General features: G+C 40.2%; 1 protein-coding gene across 3 annotated transcripts in view; it reads right to left on the bottom strand.

Moving 5' to 3' along the window:
- The window catches only part of apba2b (amyloid beta (A4) precursor protein-binding, family A, member 2b), a 71,217-nt gene that overhangs the window by 32,031 nt on the left and 13,039 nt on the right, over window positions 1–26,147 (bottom strand). For 2 of the 3 annotated variants that reach the window (XM_084935297.1, XM_084935317.1), the window contains exon 2: window positions 19,124–19,174. The exons of the other annotated variant lie outside the window; for it this stretch is intronic. The gene's annotated coding sequence lies outside the window, so the exon portion shown is untranslated. The remainder of the gene's footprint in view (window positions 1–19,123; window positions 19,175–26,147) is intronic. 3 annotated transcript variants of the gene reach the window in all.

The raw sequence follows: 26,147 nt of genomic DNA, 5'->3' as shown, positions 1-26,147 counted from the left end.
CCTTTATAGGCATACCGCCTGCACATAAACCTAATGGGACACTGCCAGACAAAGAATCAATAGTTAAATCAAGGTCATCTCCACATAGGTGCTGAACATGTGCACAGATACCAGTGCAGATGATCAGTCAATCAAGACACTTATTGATCCTTCTGAAGCTTACTCGCCGGGAATACTCAATGTGGGGACACGGTAAAAGCTGCTCCTATGCAAGATCTGTTTACGCAAGGCAGACAGAGAAACAACAAATTGTCTCTGTTCTCTAAAAGAATGATGAAAGATTTTTGCTCGCATATGAATGACCATTTTTCCCTTTGGAATCGAAAATGAAAATGAGAAATCAAGAGGAATTACTGAAAAAGGCATTAGTGTGTCAGTGTCATGCTGTGTCTTAGAGCAACGGTCCAAGTTTATGATGTATTTTTCACTTTAGGGCCTTTGTATTCAAAGAATATAAGCCCTCTTCTTCATGATTTATAGATGGTTAACAGAAGTTGTGAAAAAGGTTCTTGGTAAGGAGGTTTCTTTGAAGCCGGTATTTGGTGGCACTTTTTGTACTTTCAGCTGCGAAGATCAAACAGTAGATGTCACTTTTATGAAAATAGTTATTAATGAGACACCATTACTAAAACCCACTGCTGTAAACATTACATATGCCACTCTCTAAAATACAAAAAGACTGAATAAAAGGACTATGAAAAGACTGAATAACCAAAATATGCATGTGCTGTCTTAGACAATCCAGTCAAAGAAAAAGAGGCTAGTTTGCACAGATTATATTTAAGAACTAAGAACAACCAAACACAACTGTAACAAGCGAAGAACAAACACATAGCTCCAAAACAAGAACATAGTATGATATAAATGCACAAACAAATCACAAGGGCCCTATGAAGATATATTTGCTGCACTGAATCCCAACATCCAACTGAAAAAGTTCAGCTCTTGTGTACTTTTCTGTTAGATGCATCCTTTGTGCACTGCCATCCATTTTGCCACCACCCTTACTCTATTGTGCCATCCAGCTGCCATAAACAACTTCCCTCAGAGGGCTGCTGCTACGACTTTCCCCTCATTCTCACTCGCCATAATAACATTTTTCCATCACCAGCGATTAAACTGGTTAATTAGCTCTGCACAACCTGGCATAAAACACAGGCGGGAAAGCACACAGAAACACACACAAGAGATTGTTCAAGGGAGTCAGATTAAATGTGCACACAAAGATATGTACATATGTACCGGGCTCTAATGACATCGCTAACATGAAGGTTTCTGCTCACCGAGTTTCTGCAAGTGCAGAGACATGGACACACCTGATGAAACACAGCAACACTATCACCTAATGAGGCGTCACTGTACATGACACGACACGCCGAAAGATTTTCCTTCTGTTCTATTGGCAGTGATTTCTATTAAAACCTTCACCTGTTCAACGTATTCTAAACCATGTATTGTTCATATCTCTTACCTGGTATCCTGAGGTTGGTGTCTGCTGTACAATAGCACTACGATCTGTTGTAACAACAGTCCTCCCTCCGCCTCTGCTCCTCGCTCCTCCCATCCCCCACCAGCTGCTCCACAGCATGCACCTCTGTGACTCCACCCTCCCTCTTTCTTCACATTGTAACCCAGCATCATCCTGTTGGAGCACAGCCACGCCTCATACAAATCCCCAGAGCTGGGGGGAAGGATCGGTAACTATGGGTAACTGCATCCCCTGGGGGCTGATACCCTCTGACCTCCTCTTGGCTTCCTAGATTCACAAAAAAAAAGTCACCTGTTCCTCATGTGGTGTTGCCTGACTGATGCAGCAACTGCATTCACATCACATTTTTTGATTATTTACACCCCAGCGCCAATACAATTGCCATGTAATTCTGGAAATCCGGTAAGTCCCTAGCCAGGTGGCTTTTCCCAAATCAGCTTTGTGTGGCATGTATTTGGGATTTGACTGTGTTTATTCACTTTGCATGAATTTGTACTTGAATGATAATGCCATAATAACAACACTCACAAGGGGTGTGTCTCACCTGTTTTGTAATTTTAGAATAAATCACGGCACACAATCCATCTGTGCTTTTACACGGGTAAAAAGTCAGTTGGCGCTTACTTTTTTCTTTTGGTTTGTTTATGTTTTGGTTATCTACTAATCCACCCACATTTCCCACTTTTATAAGCACAAACATCCATCCATCTATTATCTTAAGAGCTTTTCCAATTTAGGGTCGCAAGAGACCTGGAGTCTATACCAGCTGTGAGTGGGTGAGAGGCAGGGTACAGCCTGGGACTAACACAGACACCACACAGTCTCATATACACACCTACGGCCAATCACATAAAACTAAGATGCATGTCTTTAAACTGTGTGAGAAAACCTTTGGAGTTTTAAAAAAATGCAAACATACATAGAAACGCTCCAGCTCACCAAAAGGTTTGCACCCAGAACATTCTCTCTGCCCAACACAACAGTAATTTCTGTACCGAAATGTGGTGCACTCCTAACAAGAAAAACAGCAGCTATGTTTCATTATGGTGCCAACCAAAAAAACCAAGCTCTGCAGGAAACAGAAGCAGACTCCGGCTATAAGACATGAGGCATCAGCAGGAAGAATGGGAACAGTGTGGGATCCTGAAATTCAATATGCCTACGTGTGATGCAAGCATTTTGTCAGTGATAAGCCAAATATCCAAATGTAGGCCATCAAAATTCTGTGAACTGAGCTACAGCAGCTTGTATTAGAGTGAAATGAGAAAAACCCAGAAAGCTATAACTAGCATTATTATGACAGAAATGCCTTAGCTGGAAACAGCAGCTGTCAAACAGCTAACGAGACATAAGCTGTTAAAACAATCCTCCAACAGAGTAAAATATCAAACATTTTTAACCAGATAAAGGCACATTGTCAGCTGCATGCTGCATTTTGTGTTTTCCCCTTGAGTGTGTGTGGTTACCTCTATCAAGTTTAGCGTCATTGCTGATTAAAGGATAATGTAGTTTTGAAAATATCGGGCTCTCATGCTCTAGGCCAGGAGTTGGTAGTCAGATGTTATCAGGCTATGTGTGGGCACGCAGGTAGCTCTTGTCAGCTCAAGACAGCGGCTGCTGATGCTGAACTGCCAAAGGAAGCACTCAGTAAGGAAGGGGCGGGGTCCTGTCTCACCGTCTCATTGTATCAGTGACGTCCGTTCAGTGCAGGTTTTTTCAGTGTTTTTCATCTCGACTTTCTCCATTCCTCTTTGACAGTCATAATAAGACAAGCACCAGTTGCTGTTATTTTTCAGACACATTCTCGAGATGAGATTACCTACATTCAAAGTGGCATGAAAATCACGAAGGAGTTTAACTTCTTTACTGCTCTGCAGCGATACTTTCAGGAGGTAAATTCAGACTAGTGACTAATACTTTTCTGCAAGCGCTGAATATATGCGATTATACTCTGTCAGCTCGCCCTCAGGGGTAGTCTTTGCAGTTTGTGAAACTTTAAATGGGAAGTGTAGCTCAAAGTTAGCTGTTAAGTTTGGGGCAATGTACAGGAATGCAGTCAGCCTTTTTTCATAAGAGCTGAAAATGTTTTGGATTGACTCACTGTGAATTAATTCTCTCTTTGGTCTTCTTCGATTTTCTACTTCGACAAGCTGCAAAGAAGTTGCTGCTACACAGCTTGTATGCATGATTGCACGATGCTTTGTGTTAGCCCTTCAGAGAAACGCTGTGACTGTGTCTGACCTCTAAATTGCACATGTCTGCCTGTTTGAACTTGAAAGACTTTAACTATATTAGTCTCTCCTGGACAAGCTGTTTTCTGTGTCTTTTACTTAATGCATGCAGGGAAATGTTCCAGCCCCACGGGAATAGAATATCTGAATAGAAATGCAATGGATAAGAAAACAAATGAGTGCCTGGTGCACAAAGAAATCAAAATCCAGCTGGCTCCATCACTGTACACTTATTTATCCACACCTGCACGCTCACCAAGTATCTGTCTCCCACACAAACGTTTGAAATACAGGCACTGACTCAAGCTGCAACCTTCAGCGCTAAAAGAGGCTCGACACACACATATACGCACACACAGGCAGCAGTAACAGCAGCATATGAGCCGACCTGCCTGCAGTATCCCATTTGTTTGTTCTCTGCTGCTCTTGGGGCCACTCAGCTACAGTAAGACAAAGCCTTAAATTATCCTGGGACACTCCCCTTGTACATGTATGTCTTAAAGTGTGTGCATATGTGTGGATGTGCAAAGCTGAGGAGCAGACAGAGGGCAAGGGAAGCAGATGGCTTGGTCATAGTGTGAGATTTGGGAATGCTAATGTCTCTCTGTTCTGAATTTCAAGTTATGACCTCTGATCACACCACTGAATTAGACAGCCAGGCTTCACCGTGGAAGAAGAAATAGAAAACAGATAAGGCAGGGACAGAAAGACAAAGACTGAAGGTTATCGACCGAGTTGTTACACAGCTATTCAAATCATCTTTAAATGCTATAAGACAGAAATTAATCTCCACTGATGCTATTAGGATAGGAATGATTAGGTGGTGGAAAAGTAATGATCACTGAGTTATTTAACCGAGATTGCACCAATGGGGGTTCCATTCATCCAGCCACTTTTCTCCATTTTTGCTTTTCAGCGTTGTGGGAGCACATCTCAGCTGTCATAAGGTGGAAAGTGGGGTAAACCCTGGAAAGGCGACCCGTCTATCACAGATATTGCTTCTACTGGGCAATTCTCATTTATAAACATTCAGCTAAATGGTGTGATGAAGGTGTAAAACTACAAAACTATGTTTCAATGTTTGTTTTCTTACCTAACTCTTAACATTTCCAGTGAAACTCAATTTCAACTCTTAATAATGATCTTATTTTCTGATTTCTCCAGTTCTTCCCAGTGTAGCCTCTCCCTGTTTTTTCGGTAGTGCCTTTAGTGTGTTCCCGTCTCCATCATGTTGTTTAGTTAGTTAGGCTCAGTGTAGATATTTGTTCCTTGGTCACTTCCTGTTCCACTACTTTTATCTTTATTTTTCTTGCACCTTGTTCCAGGTTCACTTCCTCCTTTTTCCCCTTTGTTTTGATCATGTGCTTTGCTCCTATTACCCTGTTGTTTATATAGTCTTTTCTTTCCCAGACATCAGTTTTTGGATCTGGTTGTTTCTTGTATTTTTTCTCCCCAATGTGAGTCGTTAAGTTGTCTTTTGGATTCTTGTTTTGTGCTTTTTTTCATATTTTAAAGGTTCTCTTTTTTATTATTCTCTTTTTTTGCGTCCTGCAAAAAGATCAAGTTTCTTGATGGGGGTTAACTTGATTAAAGTGACAATCTTCCACATTCAATCCATTACACACTTCTAGATCGTAACATGTTTTGCACTGAATTTTTATCGAGCTTTATTAAATCAGGAAGTGAAACTCAAGATCAAGAGCCTCTTTTGTGAGAGCATCCTGGTCCCTGATAGGCTGCATTAATACCGCACGTTTTTCAATGTGTGAAAAACTGGAGCTCCAAGAGAAAGCCCACACAAGCACAGGGAGGAAATTTGATTATTTTTGTCAATGGATGGAAATTAACTTGAAATGTGTCATTGTTTAACATGTTTGCTGCCGATCAGCTGCTTATTTACCACAAGTATCATCATTTAAGAGCAAATGGGTACTTTTTCTGACCTCTATGGAGTAAAAGTGGAGCAGTGGGAGTGGAGAAATTAGCTTACTGAAAGGCTGGAGCATTGCAGTCTCTCATTTTACAAGCTAATTTCAAAACTGAGGCAAACTACCAACAACAAGCCACTGCATGTCAAGTGCTGTTGACATGCAGTTAAACAAGTAAACACTATTAGCATTAGCTAGATCACTGACATTTCAAAGTCACTGACTATTGAGTGCCTCGCTCTGTTTAGATTTGACCTAACACTAAAGATTTGTTTACCCTGAAGCTCATTCTTTTGATCTTTGCACAAAAATATGCATTCTGGAGAATATTCATGCATGAAACCAACATTTCCACTGGATCACAACTGAACCACAGCACCCATTATACGCAGCGAAGCTGAAACTCTCATGTCAACTCTCTGACTATCCACTTTTGTTTCTCAGGTGTCTTTCATCATGGTGTTTTCTTGCTAGCTACATAAGACGGGTCATCAACAAATCATCATTCGGTTTGTGACATACACTCACGGGTCACTTTATTATATACACCTGTTGAACACCTTGTTATCAAAATTATCTAACCAGCCAATGAACAGGCAGCAACCCAAATGAATTTAGGCATGTCGATATGGTCAAAATGACCATCTGAAGTTTAAACCGAGCATCAGAATGGAGAAGAAAGGTTGTGAAAAGTGACTGTTAACTGTGGCATAGTTACTGGGGCTAGACAGGCTGACCTACTGAGATTTTCTAACTCAACGACCTCTAGGATTTATAGAGAATCATCCAAAAAAAGTGAAGACATCCAATGAATGGCAGTTTTATGGCTTAAGATCAAACTGTTTATATCACAAACAACCGTCAAATCATCCTTAAATGGAACTGTTTTCTATTTAGCTCTAAATAGGTGATAACAAAAAAGGAAAATGAAAACCACAATAAACAGGTAAATGTGATTTGTTTTGTAAATAAAAATAATTTTTATTGATAATAATGCTGTTTTTTTTCACGTGGCTTGTTATAAAAGTTCCATTTTGCTGCATCTCAGCATTATTAACTCTTTTGTTTGGGCACAGTTCAGACAGATAAAGCCCAGGATAAACTTTAATCAGTGTACCTACTTGCTAATGTGCTATTCTTCTTCAGACAACCAGCTGTGTTAAATTGTTGGACACATTTTGATGAACCAAGGAGTGTAATTCAAGCATGATGGGGATTCACCAAGCATGTAAATACCCAGTGGTCCATGAAATAAGCAGGGCTGCCATTCATCCTTCATCTTTATTAGGGCCAGCGCCAATCACATGATCTTGTAAACATTTAACAGTGTGGCATTAACCTGACCTTACAGCGCTTCTACACCATTACACACATGCTGATAAATTGTGTAATAACATCACTGTGCTGAGTTATGCGGCTTGTAAATAAAGAAATACTATCAGAGAGAGACAGAGGGAGAAAATGAGTTTCTTCTGAGCTGTCTCATTAAGATTCAACATTTGTTCTCCTCATGGTCTCCCACTCACTTCAGGATGACAACAAGAAAGAATATGTGGAAGACAGGAAGGAAAAAAGAGAGGCTTGGTGAGCAGCAGGAATGGCACAGGACCACAGAACGCATCGCTCGCTCCCCCGCCATCCTGCCTGCCAATGTCCATTTTGCCACTTCAAGCACAACACCAGAGACACACCCTCCTCCTTCACCCTTGACTGTTACCATGGCAACTCTTTGTTTTCCAGCTCAGTCTCTTGAGGACGACTGCCTAAGCCAATCATCAAATAAACCTTAGTTCAGAATAAACACACCCGTTTGCATGATTCAAACAATCCATTTGTGCGTTACCACCTTTTATAGCAGGGTGAAAAATGTGAGACTTTTGGTGTAGAGATTAAATTTCTGCTCTGCAAAAATGAATCCTCAAAGAATCCACTAGATGGGTGTTTTGCTTTCTGGGTGGATCAGAGGACGATATTTAGTAGCTACAAGGACACAAGTAACACGGATCAGTTGAGATTCACAGTGGTGTTGAGTTACATAAGCAAGCATATTCTGTATATAAAACATGGACGCAGCTTATAGGGCTGAAAGGTGAAACCAATGTGGAACTGCCTTAAACCTGTATTCTTTCTAATAGCCAGCATGGGGCATCTCCTCAGCCTTGAATCAGACCCACAGTTGGATAGAAATCTAAGGAAAAATGGCCCTTGGCTAATTTGTTCTGTAAACTGTTTCCTGATGGCTTTATGTGTTCGCTAGCTCGTTTGAGGTTTAATTATGGGACTCCATTAGCCAAACATCACAGTGGCTACGTCACTTTTTTATACTGATTTATAGCCATATATCTAAAAAGTTACTGCCACCAAATAAACAACTTAAGAAGAAACTATCCAATGCGCTCGACAGTGCAGCCTAGGCAGAGTAGTCGAACGCAGATCCAATTAGCGCTCAACACAGACAGCATCGTCAGAAGAAAAGTTGATAAAATAAATAAAAAATTTTGTATTGTTCGATACATATGCGTACCGAACCGAAAGCACTGTATCGAACGGTTCAATATCGATACGAGTATTGTTGCACTCCTAGTATCTTCCCCTCTTATTATGTTGGTGCTGCACTTTGAAAGAATCTATACCAGCGGTCCCCAACCCCCGGGCCTCGGACCGGTACCGGTCCGTGAGTCGTTTGGTACCGGGCCGCGAGAGTTGAGGCTCAGGTGTGAAATGTATGGTTTTCAGGGTTTTTATCGGTTTTCAGCGTTATTTTGTTATCGTTTTGATCGTTAACTCGGTTTTCCTGGGTGTTATGAATCTTATTTTTTTCGGTACCGGTACTACTTTTATTTTGTTGTATTTATCCGCGACACCTTAAAGGCCGGTCCGTGAAAATATTGTCGGGCATAAACCGGTCCATGGCGCAAAAAAGGTTGGGGACCGCTGATCTATACAACAGTTTTCAGTTCCAAATCGACCTTGAAAGTCAAAGATGACATGAAGGATATTGCAGAAGAAATATTGGTTACTCAGTAGGCTTATACAGGCCCACTATGCTTTCTGAATCAAAAACATCCTCTTTCTGTCTTTTTTTCACAAAGAGCATCCTGCTCATATAAAATTAGCCGAACTGGACAATTAGAGAAGAGCAAAAATGAAGGCAATACCGTAAGGCAAACAACGTGGGCTTTGAACCTCTTTCAGACTTTACTAAAAAAATGTAAAAAATAAACTTTCATTTCTTTAAGAAGGCCTCACAGAATACTGAATATTTGAGGGAGTTTTGCAGATCCATGTGGACAACAAAAGGGGAGCACCGGCAGCTACGGAGGGTTTAAACTGCTGTGTGAATGAGCCTCAGGTTAACTGTTCATGGGATTTAATGCAGGGCTCAGAATTTATTTCAACAGATAATGTCTTCAAAGGTGTTGTAAAAGCCATTGGAAGGGGAGGAAAAAGTGGAAAGAACACACAATCCCCCGGTTTCAACTAAAGAGCAGCACATCTTAGCATATTCTGATAATAAAAGAAGTGTGCTAATACGAATCTCGAAACTGATTAATTTGCCATAAAACGTGACAAGAATTTTATCATGGATTTCACTGTGGCATTAACACAGGAAACAAGAGCCACTGGAGAGAGACGGGGAGAAAAAAATTCTTGAGGAATGAAAAAAATCCCCTTGGCTTGACAGTATTTCTGAAAAAACAAAATTCCAGCCCCTCTATCTGCAGCCCTGGGAGGGGTAACAGCTTCAACAGGGGGGTTCTGTTTCCTCAGGGGTAACCAGCAGTCAGATGAGTTACCTACCTTACACCAAAATCTGAGAGTCACTGCTGAAATATAAACAAAAATTAGAAACCAAAAAACTTTGTCTGAAAGCTCAATAAAAGTTTAGTTTATACAATGAATTAAAAGCAACAGAGCTCTCAGATTAACCTCTGATCTCTTCTAAGTCTCACATAGTATTGAAGTAACTACTGACAAGCTCTCATTTTACTGGTTACACATCAAATGGAAAAACACACTCAGTAAATGTAGTTGACACAAAGTAGCTGCCTCTGGTAACGTGAAGGTCTAAACAAACTAAGTTAGTGTGCAGAAAGCATTCCTGTATTGGCAGCGATCCACTTCCAACCTACTTGCAGAACTTTTTGTGCCAGCTGAGCTAAATAAATGACCGTCCTGCGGCTTTGTGCCTACGACTAATTCAAAGCCACTCTGATATTCAGTACTCAGGATTCCCTCTTATGTAATGTTGCTTCATTATAGCGTGGTCAAGCCACAACAACAGATGGGAGATATGCTTGTTTTGTGCAGGAAGGCTGTCATTAAACAACCACAGAAATGAGTGTGATTATGCAATATAACAGTATAACTTCAAAACGAATTCTGAAACTTTAAAAAAATGATAATAAATGCAGCTTCTCACATATGCTGTGCACATTTTAGTGCGCAGTTGCATGCCGTCTGTTGTCTTTGATTTGTTCAAAAACACCTGAATTATGATTCAAAACGATGCAGCGTTTCTGATCTTTATGTCTTTGAGTCGACAAACTGCCTTTTTGAAACTTGTTCCGTGTCATTACTACACGTAAATACAACCAGAACAAGTGATCATCATGCAGGTTTACTCACAGTGAGTACATCTATGATCTGGCCAGGTGGGTCGTAGGGCTACACTGACCTACATTTTAAGAAAGAAGATGAAACACTGTTTCATAAAGATTGCCTGGCGACAAGCCCAGCTTGCAGAGAGCTAAACACAGCTAAATGGCCCCAGAGGGAGACAGATACTGGGGCAATTTCACAGGGTTTAATTGAAGCTGCCAACTGGGTTTGGTTACTGATGAGAAGGAATGAGTTGAGAGAGATGAACTTGGTGGAAAACAGGAAAAGCAGCCCTGACATCCCATCAGCTCCCATTCATGGTCGGGACTGCCGCCGTGCACCCACATCACTGGCAGGGAAAATATTTTGACTTGGATGCAATGAGAAATTCTCCACGCTGCTCTTTCCCTAACAGGCTGAAAGCTGACAGCAACATATATGGGGTTCAATGTAGCTGCACATGGGGATGTTGCTAATTAAAATATATGGCTGTTTGCAGTCTTGGCTGATTAAATTCGTTATTTTTTTGTCCATGCTCTGTCATTAACAGGACTAGAAATGAGTAGAAAGAAAAAAAGAGAAAGGCGAAAGTGATCTTTTTTTCCTTTATAAATTGGGAAAAATATAATTGGAATTTAATTGATAAATTAGGATTTTACCCTTTTGATTTCTATATAAGTATGTATTATAATTACACAGTTAAATAATAAATACTAACATTAATTTGAGGAGGAGTAGGTCATTTTTATTGCTTAGACTTTGGCTATGGACATTATTAGGAGTCTGCCACACACTGACCTGCCATTCCTCTTGTGTTATCTCTGAATTGCTCCCAAGCCGGCACAATGCTCCACCTGATCCCTCAGTCAGAGGTTTTTCACAGTCCTCCTTGATGTTGACCCCTCTTCTCGGCCCTCTAATCCTCATTCTTTGTCAACTTCTAATCAACAGCGGCTGTTCTTCAGCAGTGTTCACTCTCTTAACTTCTGTCAGGTCTTTTCAAATCGCAACGCCGGCCACGGCTGGAAGACTGCTGAGCCAGGTAACCTTTTGTTAATTAGCAGCAGTAATGGACATTTGACAGTGTCCTCATAATTGGATTTAAGTTGGACAATACACTGCAGCATTAACTCTATTCACCAAGAGACAGCTCGAATATCAGACCACAGCAAAAACAGAGTGTACTTCTGCTCCCACAAAGCTGTCTCGCACATTGATAGAATCCTGAGGAAAATGCTAATAATATTCATAGGATTCAGTGATGGCCATTGTATTCAGTGACAGTGCAGAAAAGAGCGAGCAATATTGGGCAGGGTAATATCCCCTTATCTTGTTGAGAGACAGACAGACTGAGCGGTAACGGCCAGGCCCGCTAATACAGTTTGGAGTCAGGCACATGAAATAACTTCTGGCTTCGGTCAATCACAATCACCTTCGGGGAAAAAGGAGAGAAATACTCATTCCATCAACCCCAGCCTGCCTTTCTCACCTTTTTCCCCACATCTATGCATAGTTTGATGGAAATGTCTCGAAAACAACACGTCTAAGTGTTGACTAAAATTAACTGTAAATTGAGGGCAAGCTTTCCAAAGGGTCACTGTTTGCCAGTGGGTGTGTGTATTTTGGGGGGTGGGGGGGTGGGGGGTGGGGGGGGGGGGGGATGCTTTAATGTTTTTCATTTCTTTGTTTTGCACTGATTCTATTTGCAAGCCCAGCCTGCATGCCTGCACATCCTGAAAAGCACCATGCGAGCACGCTGCTAAGCTTTGTGTGGGTTTTTGTTTGCTTCGAGTATCACTGGCCAGCCGATAGGGCGAGGATTAATGACTGAGACAGCGCCTGCTCGGCCACGCAGAGGAGCAGCGGCACTCCCGAAAGAACAAAAGACAGTCAGATGACACACGGAGAGGCTTGGTTTTCATAATCAGTGCAGCCCCGTGTTGCACTGACATTTTATTTATCTGTGTGTGCACACGTGTGTGTGACCTGCCACTTGACACAGTAGTTTGGTGCATCTGACTGCCTGTCGTACTGCGTGTGTATGCGCGCATGTTCGTTATGTGTGAAACTGTCACATCAATCCTCTCGAAGCAGTGGAGGTTTCAGCGGGGGGTCACACCTCTCAGCATCTTTTATGCTTTACTGTACCCAAAGGAAACACACAGAGTCAGGCTGGAAGATTGAAATCTGGCCACCTCCACTCCACTTAGACACAAACTATATTTTCTGTATTCCCCAGCAACTGCTTTTATTTTACAAACTTTAGCAATTTCTATTCACACGTGTTGCTCAATCTACAAAGTACTTTGCTTTTTAGAAACTTACAGCACACCTGCGAGTCCCTTCATATCAGCTATAAAGCTATGCTAATAAGGTTAGGGTATCTTTTCGAATGTGGAAGTTTGGAGAAAACAAGGAGACAATAATTACAGCAGCAAGCGCATTTTGACACAGGAGGCAGGCCTGCTATGTAATAATGTATGATTCTAAGCTATTTTAAGACTGTGAATTGCTAAACCTAGATTTCTTTGGGGAAATCTCACTCACATCGCTCAGTAGAAACTATGCCAAGTAGGAGCACAGTCAGTGGCTCGTTTTTGGTAATCAGGCTGGATCGGGCTCTGTGTTTTACCAAGAATAGGTGGGGAACATGTTTCTGCAATATTTGGAGTTGGTAGGCTGTGTCTCGTCATTGTTGTCATGGCTTAAATAGTGGATATGAAGGCAGGACATGTAGGTAACTGAGAGTAGGCCTGATTACAGCCGTCTCCAGCACCACTTTCTCTCCCCCTCCTATCTTAGTGAAAATCCTCAGCATGTCTAAAGAAAGAAAACTGGAAATTACACCAAGATCAAATGAGCTGTTAAGGATTTCATTTCTCTTATGATTAATTAATACCTAAACTTACTAATACCTCCTGAAAGGTCAGAGTCACAACACATTCACATAAAATATGATGTTGATTTAGAATCATTGCATGAATATGAGGGACATTTTTAGATGATTAATCCCTGATGAAGATTGTTTAAACGTTTAATTTCTTTCTAGTTCATCCAAATGTTTTTAACCCTTGCGGCAGATGTAAAGCAACAAATAAGCCGGTGTTTTGGTTTGCGTCTTCCTTAATGATCAGTCTGAGGACCATTTTCAGCCTGCAGGTTCATCACTTTGTCAACATGTCAGCAAAACAAGCAATTAGAGACAAACATGATGTCTGCATGATGTCGACCAACCCAAAAACCAAACATTTATGATCATGTAAAATAGTCATTTATTTGAATAAGTAGGAATAGCAATGCCATTTTAAAATAGACAGAAAAAAAACTGATACAGTTTTAATTTCTGACAACAATCCTGTCTATTGACTAATGGATTAACTATTCATTGCAGTTTTATTGCAGTATTATTATTGTTATTTAAATTATTATTGTTATTATTATTATTATTATTACTATTATTAGCTTTCTGTGATTAACGGTTAAGAATAATTCATATTCAGCCATTTTATTTCTTTTCCCTTTAAGGCTTCCCTCCTTTTAAGTCACTTTTTTTCTGATTGGCTGCTTCTCACAAACAGGAGGGTTGAACAGCAGGTGAGTGGGGCTTCTGCTCTCACTGCCACAGCTATGTACTTAACATGACCGTATTAAGGAAAATCCATTTTCCCTGACATCAAATGGAGCCAAAAACAGAAAAAAACTGTCAGGAACATTGTGCACATCATTTTTCAAAACCAGTTTTACAGAATATATATGTCAGCAAATATGGAAAAGCACCTCCAAGCACCTCTCTTAGCTGTGCAGGATTGAACAGACTGAACAAGAATGAATTTTGGACCATTTCAAGATGTTTTGAGTAAATGCTTCTCTTCAGGTACTCTCTCACACTGATAAGTCCTTACAAAAGTGATGTAATATTTTCAATAATTTAATTAAATAAACAAAATAAACTGTCTGTCTGATTCTATTCCCAGGGTTTACATGGATGCCCAGCTAGCAACCCTGCAATGCACTAGCTGACTCAAATTGCACATGCAACCATCCTTAAAACTAGTCTAATACTTCAGTTCCCTCTTTGGTTTAAAATCCATGGATTTCCCATAAATACTGCAGACACAGGGAGTCCCAAATGCTACAGCGAGAGCAGGCAGCATAATGAATGTCCGCTGCTGTATGTGCACATGAATCTAGAGTAACGTCTCCCAGTTAAAAGAAAGCTACATTTCAATAACCTCACTGCTCTACAGTAATAACTGCATCAGAAAAAAAAGCAGTATTTTCTTGCATTAAAAAACACACACATAAAATCAGAATATGCATAAACCAAAGGTAAGTGGAATATAAATTGCCAGACAGAAAAATATAAGAAGGATTATTAATAAAAACACAGGCTTACAATGCACAGATATATCACAGAAAAGACTCACAAAAATGAATAAAACACAGCATTGCATCCACCCTTTATTTTCTCAATGATATGCCTGTTTCCCATATTTTATTGCGGCTACTGTTATCACAGCCTGCTCTATTAATGCATGTCTCTATAGCTGCTCTTAAGATTATTTCCCCTCTAGCATGCTGCAAACTGATGTGGGATAAATTGGCCTATGCAAAAAGTAAAGGGAAGTTTCTCCAAGCATAATTACATATGTTTAAAAATCAAGACTCTGGTAATAAATGTGGAATTATATTCTAATTGATAATGTTTATGTTCCATCAACCTTTACAAACTGAAGTGTCATGCTTTTATCTTTATACAAAATGACAGATAAAAGGAGGTGGGGGAAAAATCAATGCAAAGATGGCAGCTTGCTGATACACTGCCTCAGTCACTTCATTGTGGTGTGCTGAGTACTAATTTCACTCTCCGGGGATGGAGCCAAGAATCATAAGAGACAGCAAGAGCAGAGGAAGGTCTGACGGGGCTCAGCAAGACAGGCTGACCACAACAGAGGCACACGCAGCACTGATCCAGAAATCTGGATTATTGCATCTCTCATTTGAATCCCCTTACATCACATTGCTGTCTCTGGTCGCTAAAACAGCACTGCAGATGTTTTGAAGGTTCCTACCGCTGCCCTCTGGATCAAAGCAGTCAACTGGATGCTAACCAAAGGTTCAGGTTCAGCCTTTTGTATTTGACCATGCACTCTGATTGTATGTTAACCATTAGAAATACAGTGGTGAATAAAGTCGTGACATTATCGTCACACTATTTTGTTTGATTCTTGTTTATGCCTCTTCTGAATAGAGGCCCATGTTTACTTTTTCAGTTAATATTCAGAAACTAAATTTTATTTTATAACACAGAATACTGACAGCGATTAAGACTGTCCATGCAATTAAGAAAAGAAAAAATATTTATTTACATTTAAGAATTTCTTTTTAATTTTAACCAAATACCTTCAGCTGGGGTTAAAATTGCAAGGCTTGACTCAGCTGTAGGAATGCTCCTGCATATAAGGCTCTAACCAACCACCTACCAACACAGTGATAAATAAATATAGAGGGGTGTTTAATTTCCTCAAGAACAAATACGGTTTTGTTTATTAAATGGTAAAAAATGACAGTAAAATATGTAGATGTCATTTAGGTAAGGTAACATAAAATGCTTTCATTAAATGAGAAAGAAAATATGAACGAAGCCACGTGATGCTGATGCCGTGACAGTCTACTGTGAAACCCTGTTTTGAACGCTTGCGATCGCTTGAGAGGAAGGGGCGGAGCTGGCTGTGAAACTGCCCGCTCATTGGCTACTGACTTGTTACTGACAAACCATTAGCAAATGAGCATATGGTTTCATTTTGAAACACGGCATCACCAAGATTTTCAAAACAGAATTTTTTTTTTTCTTGATTATGATTCAAAACAAGTGACTGAGCCCATAAACTTAACAGGAAAATCTTTGCAGAGGCCAAGACAGAAAGCAGTTTTCCCATAGACTTCTAAAGGACCAGAAGTCTTTTTGCAGTCATAGCTATCACCATCTGGTGGCCTTCAGATAGAATGTAGGTTTAAGGCACATTTTTCTGACCTGGAAACTTCATCCATGTTTTTTTTCTTACCGTCTATGAGTGCTATCTAAAGGGCTAAGAGAAAACTAGAATCTCACTCACCAAAACTGAAGCGCAGACTTCTGTGATGTAAAACAATCAATGAATAGTCAAACAATCCATTAAAAATGCTGCAGCAGCACACACACACACATACCACCCCTAACTCAGTTATCCAGGTGGAGGAAATATAAATACCGTCACCTCAGAGTTGTTATGAAGGGTGAGGCTGTCCATAGAGGACATTTAATATTTTCCACCAGGCTGTAAATGTGCTTGACAAGAAAGTCTATGGAGATGCCGTTTTTGCCACTGCCACTGGCTTCATTTTACCCATTGCATCCACAATCACCAGCTTTAGTCACCTGTTAATAAAACATCCCTGCTGGATTTCAGCTATGAGTGCATGTTTTTTGTCTTTTCAGGACCCTTTCATCCCACCTGATGAGTCTTTCAGTTTGTACCCTGAGTAAAACACACCCACCTCAGCTGCTTCCAGCTGCTCACCTACATCGTCTCTACTGAAAGGTCTTTCTTTAAGGGAAACTTCAGGAAATTATTTTAGCCAGAGAGATTTTAGCCAGAGCCAAAGGAAAATTACCAGTGCTGTTAGAAATGTATTTCATTTCTTGTTTTTTTTAAAGAAATAAAAGGAAAATGCATAAATGAATGCAGACTCTACAGTGAACTCACTGCAGGTAGTCAACCCAGATAGGCTGATTCTGAGCGAGCGTGCATAGATACACAGTAGATTCTTTGCAGTACTCAGATAATTGCAGGCACCATGAAGAGCAGAAGAAAGGAAAAAATACAAATGATTCTTTACACAGTTAACAGCATATGTGATGACAGATGTGACTTTACAGTGTGCCACCAAAATCCCGTCATGATTTAGAGGTTAGTTATCTGAGAATTTCACAGTATTGTACCACAGAACCAGTGTACATATTAATGATTCTTTGGCCTTCCCTTCGTTTTCAAAGGATTTAATTAGTAAGGTACAACAGAAAGATGGCACTCTAAACGCACAACCCTGCAATGCATTGGCTGACTCTAATTGCACCCATCATCAAAGAGGTCTAAAGCTTCAGCTCTTTATATTATATATAGTGCAGATAAAGTTAGTCCCAAGTGGCAACCTCTGTGGCCAAAGAAAAAATCTCCAGAGCCTCCCATTTATGAACTCCCTAACTCCTTCATTCAACACTAAGGGGGATGAATTATTTTATGAATATGATTTATTCCTTTGCATACTGGACGTAAGGGTGTGGCCTCTTTTATTGAAAGGTGCCCATCTTTTACACTCTCTATGAAGACTCTTAATTTTAGACTGACTGTTGAAGAGAGAGTCAAAATCAACAGTAAACATCATATAAGAGGACAACTTGACGTGGACAGGGGACGCTGGTTAATGATGGATGACATTCAAGTGACTACAATAACAAAGACTGTAATACACTGTTGAGTGTCAGGATGATACAGAGCTCTGTTAATTTCCCTCCCTACAGGAGAACAGTGCTGTGCCAGGGAGGATGAATATTCTAGCAGATAATTAATAAATGATGAGGAAAGGCAGTGTTGAGAGGCTCACAACACTTTGAATTGCTCAAGTATTCTTACATCTTCCCCTCTTCACCCCTTCTTATGGTATGTCTTCAGTGATGTAGTCCCACAGTGCTCCTCCTTCACCTTCATCAGCACAAAATCTTTGCTCACTTTCTTCGTCTCCAGCTTGTATTTGTGAATATTTATCAAAGTATTCTTCTAAAACAACTTTAAACTCAATAGCGTGAGAGACGGTGCTAACAGGTTTAATCATCAACAGTAACGGCACTCAGTCAGTACAGCTGCTGAATTCAAAAACTCCACAGCGACAAGGTGGTAAATGAAGCAAAACTGCACTCTTCTTTATATCTTTACCTTGCGATATAAAGAACCTTGAGGCGACATTTGTCTTGCCATATAAATAAAAATGAAAGTGAAATGAAAAAGCACAGTTGTGTAAGTCTGTGTGACAGTTTACTCTTTGTTTTTGAGTCAGCCGTAACCAAAAGACGTGTCAGCTATGGCTGTGTTATAGTTTGAAAATCAGTTAATGGCCTTAATTCATACAAATGCTGAGGCTGTTTAAAGTGTGCGAATCCTCTGTGTGAAACTAAACCCTTGTGCCTACATGCAAACCAATTTGCTCCTCGTGGATCAGCTAACGGTTGGTTGCGAGAAGACACTGCAGGCTTCGGTTGCCTAGGCAAACCTCTAATGTATTTACCTCTCCCTCGTATGTAAATCAACGGTGTCTTTCACTCTCTCTTGGTGTCACTTCCTTCAATCGCCTCAATGTCAAGAAAAGTTTTACTTGTTTTGCACATTTGCAGCATTAAAATGAACAAAGGCTTTAAAACAATAGATCCAAGCTTCAGGATACATTTATCAATTAGTTAAAGACAACAAACCACCAGAATAACATTTCTTCACCCTCCTCTTCCTTTGTTATTCCTTCTTATTCCCTCCTCTACTCATTGTTTGTGTCTACACCACAACCTCAGTGGACATCCAGGCAAGTTAAGGAGCTCCCAAGGGTTCATTGTTATGCTTTTCGGTTCAGTTCCCAGCTTAGAGTCCAAATGTAGCAGCACAAAGGAGGCTGCAATATTGGACATCCTATCATCTTTTTATTATTGCAGTGCACATTCTCCAAGTCTAAGCTGTCTCACCAATTTGGTAGGATGCTTCATGTGGCTCCATAAGAATTTCCTCCCACACTCCCCAGTATACCATTACAATATAATAACCTGCCAAGGCATAGTAAAGAAAACTTACTGATATCTTTAAGTGGGCAGAGCAGTTCTAGCATTTGGTTCAAAGGAGGACCTGAAACACAAAAGGAGAAAACTAAGCATCAAACTGACAAGCCACATGAAAGACACAATCCAGCGGGAACACTGAGCTTTGATTTCTTTCTCCTGTCAGGATGCTCAGAGAATTAGGGGGGTGGTGATGATGTCAAGCAGGGGTTGTTGGGTCAGAGAGGTGATACAGCATCCGAGAGCGGCCGGCTGTCACTGGACTGAAAATAAGGGCTCAAATTCACAGCAGAGGTTTTTGCAGTTGAATGTAAGGCATCCAAAGATTTAGAGCCTCTTTCAATTTTTGCTATTTAGGGAAATCGGTTTAGGTTGAGATATAAACATTTTTAATATATATATATATATATATATATATATATATATATATATATATATATATATATATATATATATATATATGTCTGTGTACGATCCATACAAATTGTGGGTAATATAAAGCTTTTTTCAATTTTATTTATACGGGAGAAGATCAAGGTGCTTTATATTTCAAGGTAAAGAAAATCAATAGATTTAATTACACAACGAGTTAGGAAAACTGTAAAGTAAAACTTATGCTGGTCTCAAGACTTTAATTTTATTTAGCAAAAAGCTCAGAAAGCAAATAGAGCTATCAAACCAACTACTTTTCTCTACAGGTAGAGGTATGGATTCGCATGATAAGGTGGGGCCAGGTTTCACAATGAACACACCCGAAACTCTGGCTGATTGGGACCCACACCCAGTTTCACACCTTGGCTCAGGCGATTAGAGGATCATCAGGGGGTCCTTTTGTCCCTCTGTGGGGGGATACTCCCACTAGGTTTATATCTGGGACTCTCCACCATTTGACCTTAGAACTGAAGAAGCTTCTCGGATGAGAGGTGAAACGTCTTCAAGTAAACTTAAAGAAGTCCAGACGCTTTTCTTTGCAAGCTCCTTTGACTACGATGACCTGGATGACTGAGAACCTTCACAGACATGTGGCAAGACATACTGAATCAGCAACATTAGCTCAGCTGCAATTTCTCCCAAAATCAGCTGGGTTTTACCATCTGCTGCTAAGCCTAACCCACATGTCACATCTCGTGCTCACAGCCTGAGTCCTTCTTGTGACAACTTCAGGGTTGCTGTCCTCACTTAGCAGTTGGATCAGATCAACCGTAAAACACACCACACACACACACACACTGCTGGCATCAGTATAATGGCTCCTTCACGACAGTCAGTGGGGGATGTGCTGATAAAAGCAACAGGGGTCAGAAAGAAGGTGGTCAAGCACCGGTGTGTGTAATATGTGATGAAGTCAGCAACGGCGGCACTTCTATGCCAAATAAAATAGAACAGCTCAAGAAACCAATGCAATAGGTACCGTTGAACAAGATGTACTAAAAATGCTTCAAAACAGCAGGTTTCAAACACTCTTAAGTCCTCACACAACATATCTTGTTGATCTCGCAAAAGTTGCACAGACAGAATGAAGACAGGAATAAATTAGTCTTTTGAACTGCAAGTGAACACTTAGTGAGTCACTCTTCTAAAAAAACAAAGTTTAGCAGACACATGGGAGAAGAGATGAGCAATACCTGTGCGAAAGACAGAAGACAAAGGAGCTACTAAAATAATGTGAGGAAAAACAGGCACTGTATTTATTCTGTGATTTGTTCTGAAATACAAAGGATACATTCGAGACAATTTTCTCATTATCTGTGGCAGCACACGCTTGTAATTTGTACTGTGCTCGTAATGAAATTGCTTTGACTTTCTAACTCTCTAAAGGTTTTTCACAAAATAAACCATGACATGCTTCGCCTAACCTTGACCAGGGTGAAACCCAAACTCAGTCTTAGTCCTCACATGGTATCAATCTCCACTATTTTTTGTGCCCACAACGACACAAATATATGCATGTTAGCAGTGAAAGTGTCTCTTCCTTTTTAGCACAGCTTACAATGGCTCCTCTCCTACTTGCATGCAGCCCTGAGGCTTGTTTTGGTCCCAAAAGTCCAACTCATACTGCAGCACACTGCAGTGTTAAAGACAAAACCCTCAGCAGATCACACTTCGGGCCAATCAGGGGAAGAAAAACAAACCTCCAATAGCAGACAAAACTCAACTCAGCAGCAATCTAGGAACCTTGGACTAGTGTAATTCCCAGCACCATATTAACTAAGGCCAATGTGATCCAGTGTGGCAAGAGCACATGTTTTTCAGTTTCTTACATAAGCAATACTTTTCATAAATATTTGCCTCTCTTGTTTCTGCTTTTCTTAATTGCCTTATCAAAGCCATACAGCTCTAAGTACAAATTGATTTACTGTAAAGTAATAATTGTTTGTGAGCATTCAACCCAGAAATTAGAAGGGCAACTCTATGCACATGCACTCGTGACTGAATACTAAATACATATTTTAAGGGCATTTATTTTTTATGGTATTACAAGACACCTCCCCACCAACTGCAAGTCTTGGAAATTAGATGGAAATTAGCCTACATAGCCACTCTTCAAAGGTAATGGTGGGCTTGTTTAGTGCAATTAAAAACAGTCATGCTTTGCCCTTATTCCAAGAGTAGTTACTATTTAAGCAGTGTTATTTGTCTGTACTCAGTCTCAGCACTGCACTATGTAGAACAGCACTTGTTCAAACTCTTCAATGTAAGTATTGGCTCACACTGTCAAAGGTTGGTAAAATAACCATGCAACTTCAGAGATTTGATTTCCGCTAGCTGAGCGTGACATCGCCTGGTGGTAATACAGAGCAATCAGGCTTAAACCTGTATGAGAAAAAAAACTGAAGGGAACAAACATGCCAACAGAAAATGTCAAGTTCCCTTTGTTTTGACAGCCGCGAACCTCTTAGTTTATCCAGAGACTTTGCTCTTCTTTCAGTTATTCACATGACAGTTTTACTTTTGACAGGAATGACAGACTGTTTGACAGCACAAAGAAGAAATTTCAAAACGGCATTTTGCCCAGAACTCTGACACAGTTAATATTCGTAGTAAGGCTGCAGCTACTAAAATGTAAAATGATTTGCTGTTGATTGAAGTCACTGCAAAAATTATTAATTAGGGCTAAAAGCAGTAGATAGCCAGTGAACCTCAATATTACTCATATGTTGTATGGGTGAAAACGCACATAAAAGCAAGCTGACAGCTTTACAGCATCCTTGAAGCCACACCCACACATCCACTCAGAGCTCATCTCCAGTAGGAAATCTACCCCACTGATCTCCATCCTCCCTTCCTCCTCTATCATGAAAGGTAAAAAACATATATTATGCTCACTCTGAAGCCTCGCATGGGCCTCTCCTTGGTTTTAGCATCCCATCAGCATACAGGTTTGCTCACACCACGCTTCTTTGACCTCCTTTTCCACAACAACAACTAAGCAATCCTTTCTGTCTTGCAGACCTAAGGCACCTAAAGATTGAACAGAGGGTGAACTGAGTGGGATTTAAAGGCAGAGCACAGATAAACAAGCTGTCCTGACCTGCAGCAATGTTTAGCAGTTAGTGCTAAGCCAAAGCAAATGCTTTATTCCACCGATTCTGTTTTATACTGCCGTATAGAGGGTTTACCATCACAACAGCGTAATGACAAAGCAGCGCTGTGAACACTGAGACAACAACTTGTGTTGTTGTTTTTAAATTCATTATCCATTCAGCTGAAACCCAGTTCTCTCATTAGTATTCCTCAGCCAACTCACGTCGACCGAGGCTGAGAGGTCAGCACAGGCAGCTCCGATTTCAGCGTGTAAGACCAAACACACATACTGTTTTTCTTTTTTTTGGCGTAAGTACAGAAGCTCTTTCATGACCTTTAAGTACCTCCTGAACCACAATCAGAAGGCATGGGAAATTCTCTGATGCAGTGCATCTGCAATTAGCTTAATCTAGTGCAATACACATTCAGGGTTTCTAGTTTGTGTGTCTACAGATGCATAGTCTTTTATAGAAACCCTGAACCTTTGCTTTTTATTTTATAGTGTTCAAAATTTAACAAAAAAACACCTCATTGTAGAAAGCAGCAAACAGGAAACAGAATGGTTTGGTGAAAGCTAGTCTCATATTCTGTCAGTCTGTCTGAATATTCTACTATTCCCTAAATGATCAACAGATTTTTAAATGTGCAGTGTAGCAATGCAGCATTACTTACCTTTTATTCAGTTTCCCAGTGATGTGAACATTATTTGCTTGAAGGTTCAGTGTGAGTACTCTCTAAAAGGGCGTGCACCTTTCAAGTCTGCAGTGCTACATTCAATGTCAGGCACCAATATTTTATTTTCAGCTGACTTTCTTTTCTTTTTTTAGCTGCTTATCTCCGAAAAAAATGAAATCTTTTTTTGAATGCTTGCAGTTTTCCAACATACAATTCCCAGTTTCTTTCCTGCCATTGAGCACACCAGCGTGCATAAAGCACAAGCGATAACTGCAGATTATATCCACAACTGCAGTCCTCATTTAAACCAGATGTTTGTGTTTTGCATTGTCCTTTGATGATTGTGGATTATATAAAGCATCCAAAATAAACCTTCAGTGTACCATAAAATGACAACAAAAGAATAAGCACAACAACATAATCGAGGCTCAGGAGTATTACTGAAATACTGACTGTCTTTTAGGCATCCTGGCACAGCTACACACACCCAGACTTGTTGACTCCTGTCCTGTTCTTCATTCAAATGTTATTCTAAAATGTTGCAGCGTGTCGTGGGAAAACAAAAGCTAAGGCAGTCACTCCCAACCAACAACAACAACAAAATTATTGATGAGCGTTATAGATTATAGATGGCTCAGAATGGGCCTGTTTTGAGAAACAAGCCTGTGTATGATGCATAAGTAGAAGAAACTCCGGTGAAGAAAACCGGTTAAAAACGTGACATAGGATTCTCAGGGGGATGATGAAATAACATAAAATATATGAAAATCCAAAGAATCTGGATTTATAATAAATCTGTCTTTTTAAAAAAAAAAATAGGCTTAGATGTTAATCACTGTACGTGTGATGATGTTCATGCAAATTTTCATTCAAGGCGAGATAAGGCACAGAGACACGCATATATACCCTGCAGTCATCATAGCAAGACGTTTGCTCTCCAGCGACATCTATTCAACTGATCCTTAATGCAAATATCTGCTGAGCCAATCACATGGCTGCATTTAGACATGTAGACACGGCCAAGACAGCCTGCTGAAGTTCAATTTGTGCTTCGGAATGGTGAAGAAAGGTAATTTAAGCGACTTTGAGTGTGACACGGTTAATGGTGCCAGACGTGCTGGTCTGAATTTTCACAGATTGCTGTTCTACTGGGATTTTCCCATAGCCATCTGTAGGGTTTACAGAGAATGGTCCAAAAAAGAGAAAATATTCAGGGTGAAAATGCCTTGTTAATGCCAGAGGACATGAGAAAGGGGACAGTAACTCAAGTATTACATCATTACAACCAAGGTATGCAAAGGAGCATCTCCAAACACACTCAACCTTGAGTTAGGTGCGCTCAAGAGCAGAAAACCACTCATGTCAGGAAACGAGACTTTTTAGGTGAGTGTGCACAAGCTCACTAAAAATAAGCGTGTGCAAATAAGACTGGGAAACTGTCTGCTAGGGTAAGTAAAGTTAGTGTAAACATTAAAGCATGGATCCATCCTGCCTTGTAATAACAGTTCAGACTGCTGGTGATGGCTGCGTAATGATGTGGGGGATATTTTCTTGGTACACTCTGAGCACCTTAATACCAACTGAGCATCGCTTAAACGGCACTGGCTACCTGAGGATTTTTGCTGACCATGTCCATCACTTTATGACCACAGTGAAATCAACTCAAACTGTTTTCTTGAATGTGACAATAAGTTCACTGTACTCGATGGCCTTCGACTGTCACCAGTACAATATCTCTGATGTGGTAGAATAGGAGATCCAAATCATGGATGTGTAGACAACAAATCTGCAGCAACAGTGTGATGCTATCATGTTAAAATGGACCAAAATCTCTGAGGGATGTTTCTTGCTGAATCTATGACACAAAGAATCGAAGCAAAAGGGGGTCCAACCCATACTTAATAAACTGTCCAGTGAGGAAATTCATTTTAAACCCCAAAATTATACGGCAAAAAACAACCAAACACACCCAGAAATAGACAGCACATCCTCGATGGGATCTTTTGCTATATCTAAATGCATCCTTCCTGCTATAACACGTAACCTATAACAAAACATCCAAAGAAACAGAATGGCACTGCAGAGATGCATCAAGGAGTGTGAGTCTGGTGTATATGCGTTAGGGTCTGAGGTATATTGTCATGGACAAGGAAAGTATTTCAAATCTTTTTCAGAACATCATGACAAACTATACAGTTGAACGTTCAAGACTTCAAGAAATATTTTCAGTTCAGTAAATCTACGATAACTCGGTGACGTTTATGAGTCAAAATCTAAGTAAACCGATCATCAGGGTTAAGCACAACTGTCAACACTGAGTCAAGCTGGAGTTGCTGATCTCACTGAGAATAAACACGTCTTATGATCAGGTATGAAGGAAAAGAATCCTTTGTAAGTAAAGCTGCCAGCTCATCTGCGCCATTTTTATAAAAAGGTTTCAGAATTACATTGTTTTCGTCTCGCTCTCTCTCTCTTCCACTTTTTCATGCTTTTCTCCCAGAGCAAGCCTGACACTATAGATAAAACATCAATTTGGTTACGTTCCTTCAGCTTTATCACACAAACGATAAACAGTAATCTGTGCTGCCTATCAACAAACATGTGTGGCTATAGAAATAATGCCCCAGAGGCTAGCACTCCAATGCAATACAAAATCAGCCTGGCTCGCATTCATCATGCTTGAATAACAATACAAGGTTGCATTATGGAGAAAAATAAAAAACATTTACGTCTGCATCTTCTAGACAACATTGCTTTATGGAATAGCAGCTAAGAAAATAAATTTACTCAACGTGAACTTGCCTGCACATTGTAACAATGACAGCAGCAGGTGAGGCTCT

Source organism: Perissodus microlepis, chromosome 1, assembly GCF_051167445.1.
Source record: "Perissodus microlepis isolate ML-2025 ecotype Zambia chromosome 1, ASM5116744v1, whole genome shotgun sequence".
NCBI classification, from domain to species: domain Eukaryota; kingdom Metazoa; phylum Chordata; class Actinopteri; order Cichliformes; family Cichlidae; genus Perissodus; species Perissodus microlepis.
Note: the sequence above shows the minus strand (reverse complement) of the source record. Positions and strands in the feature narration are given on the sequence as shown.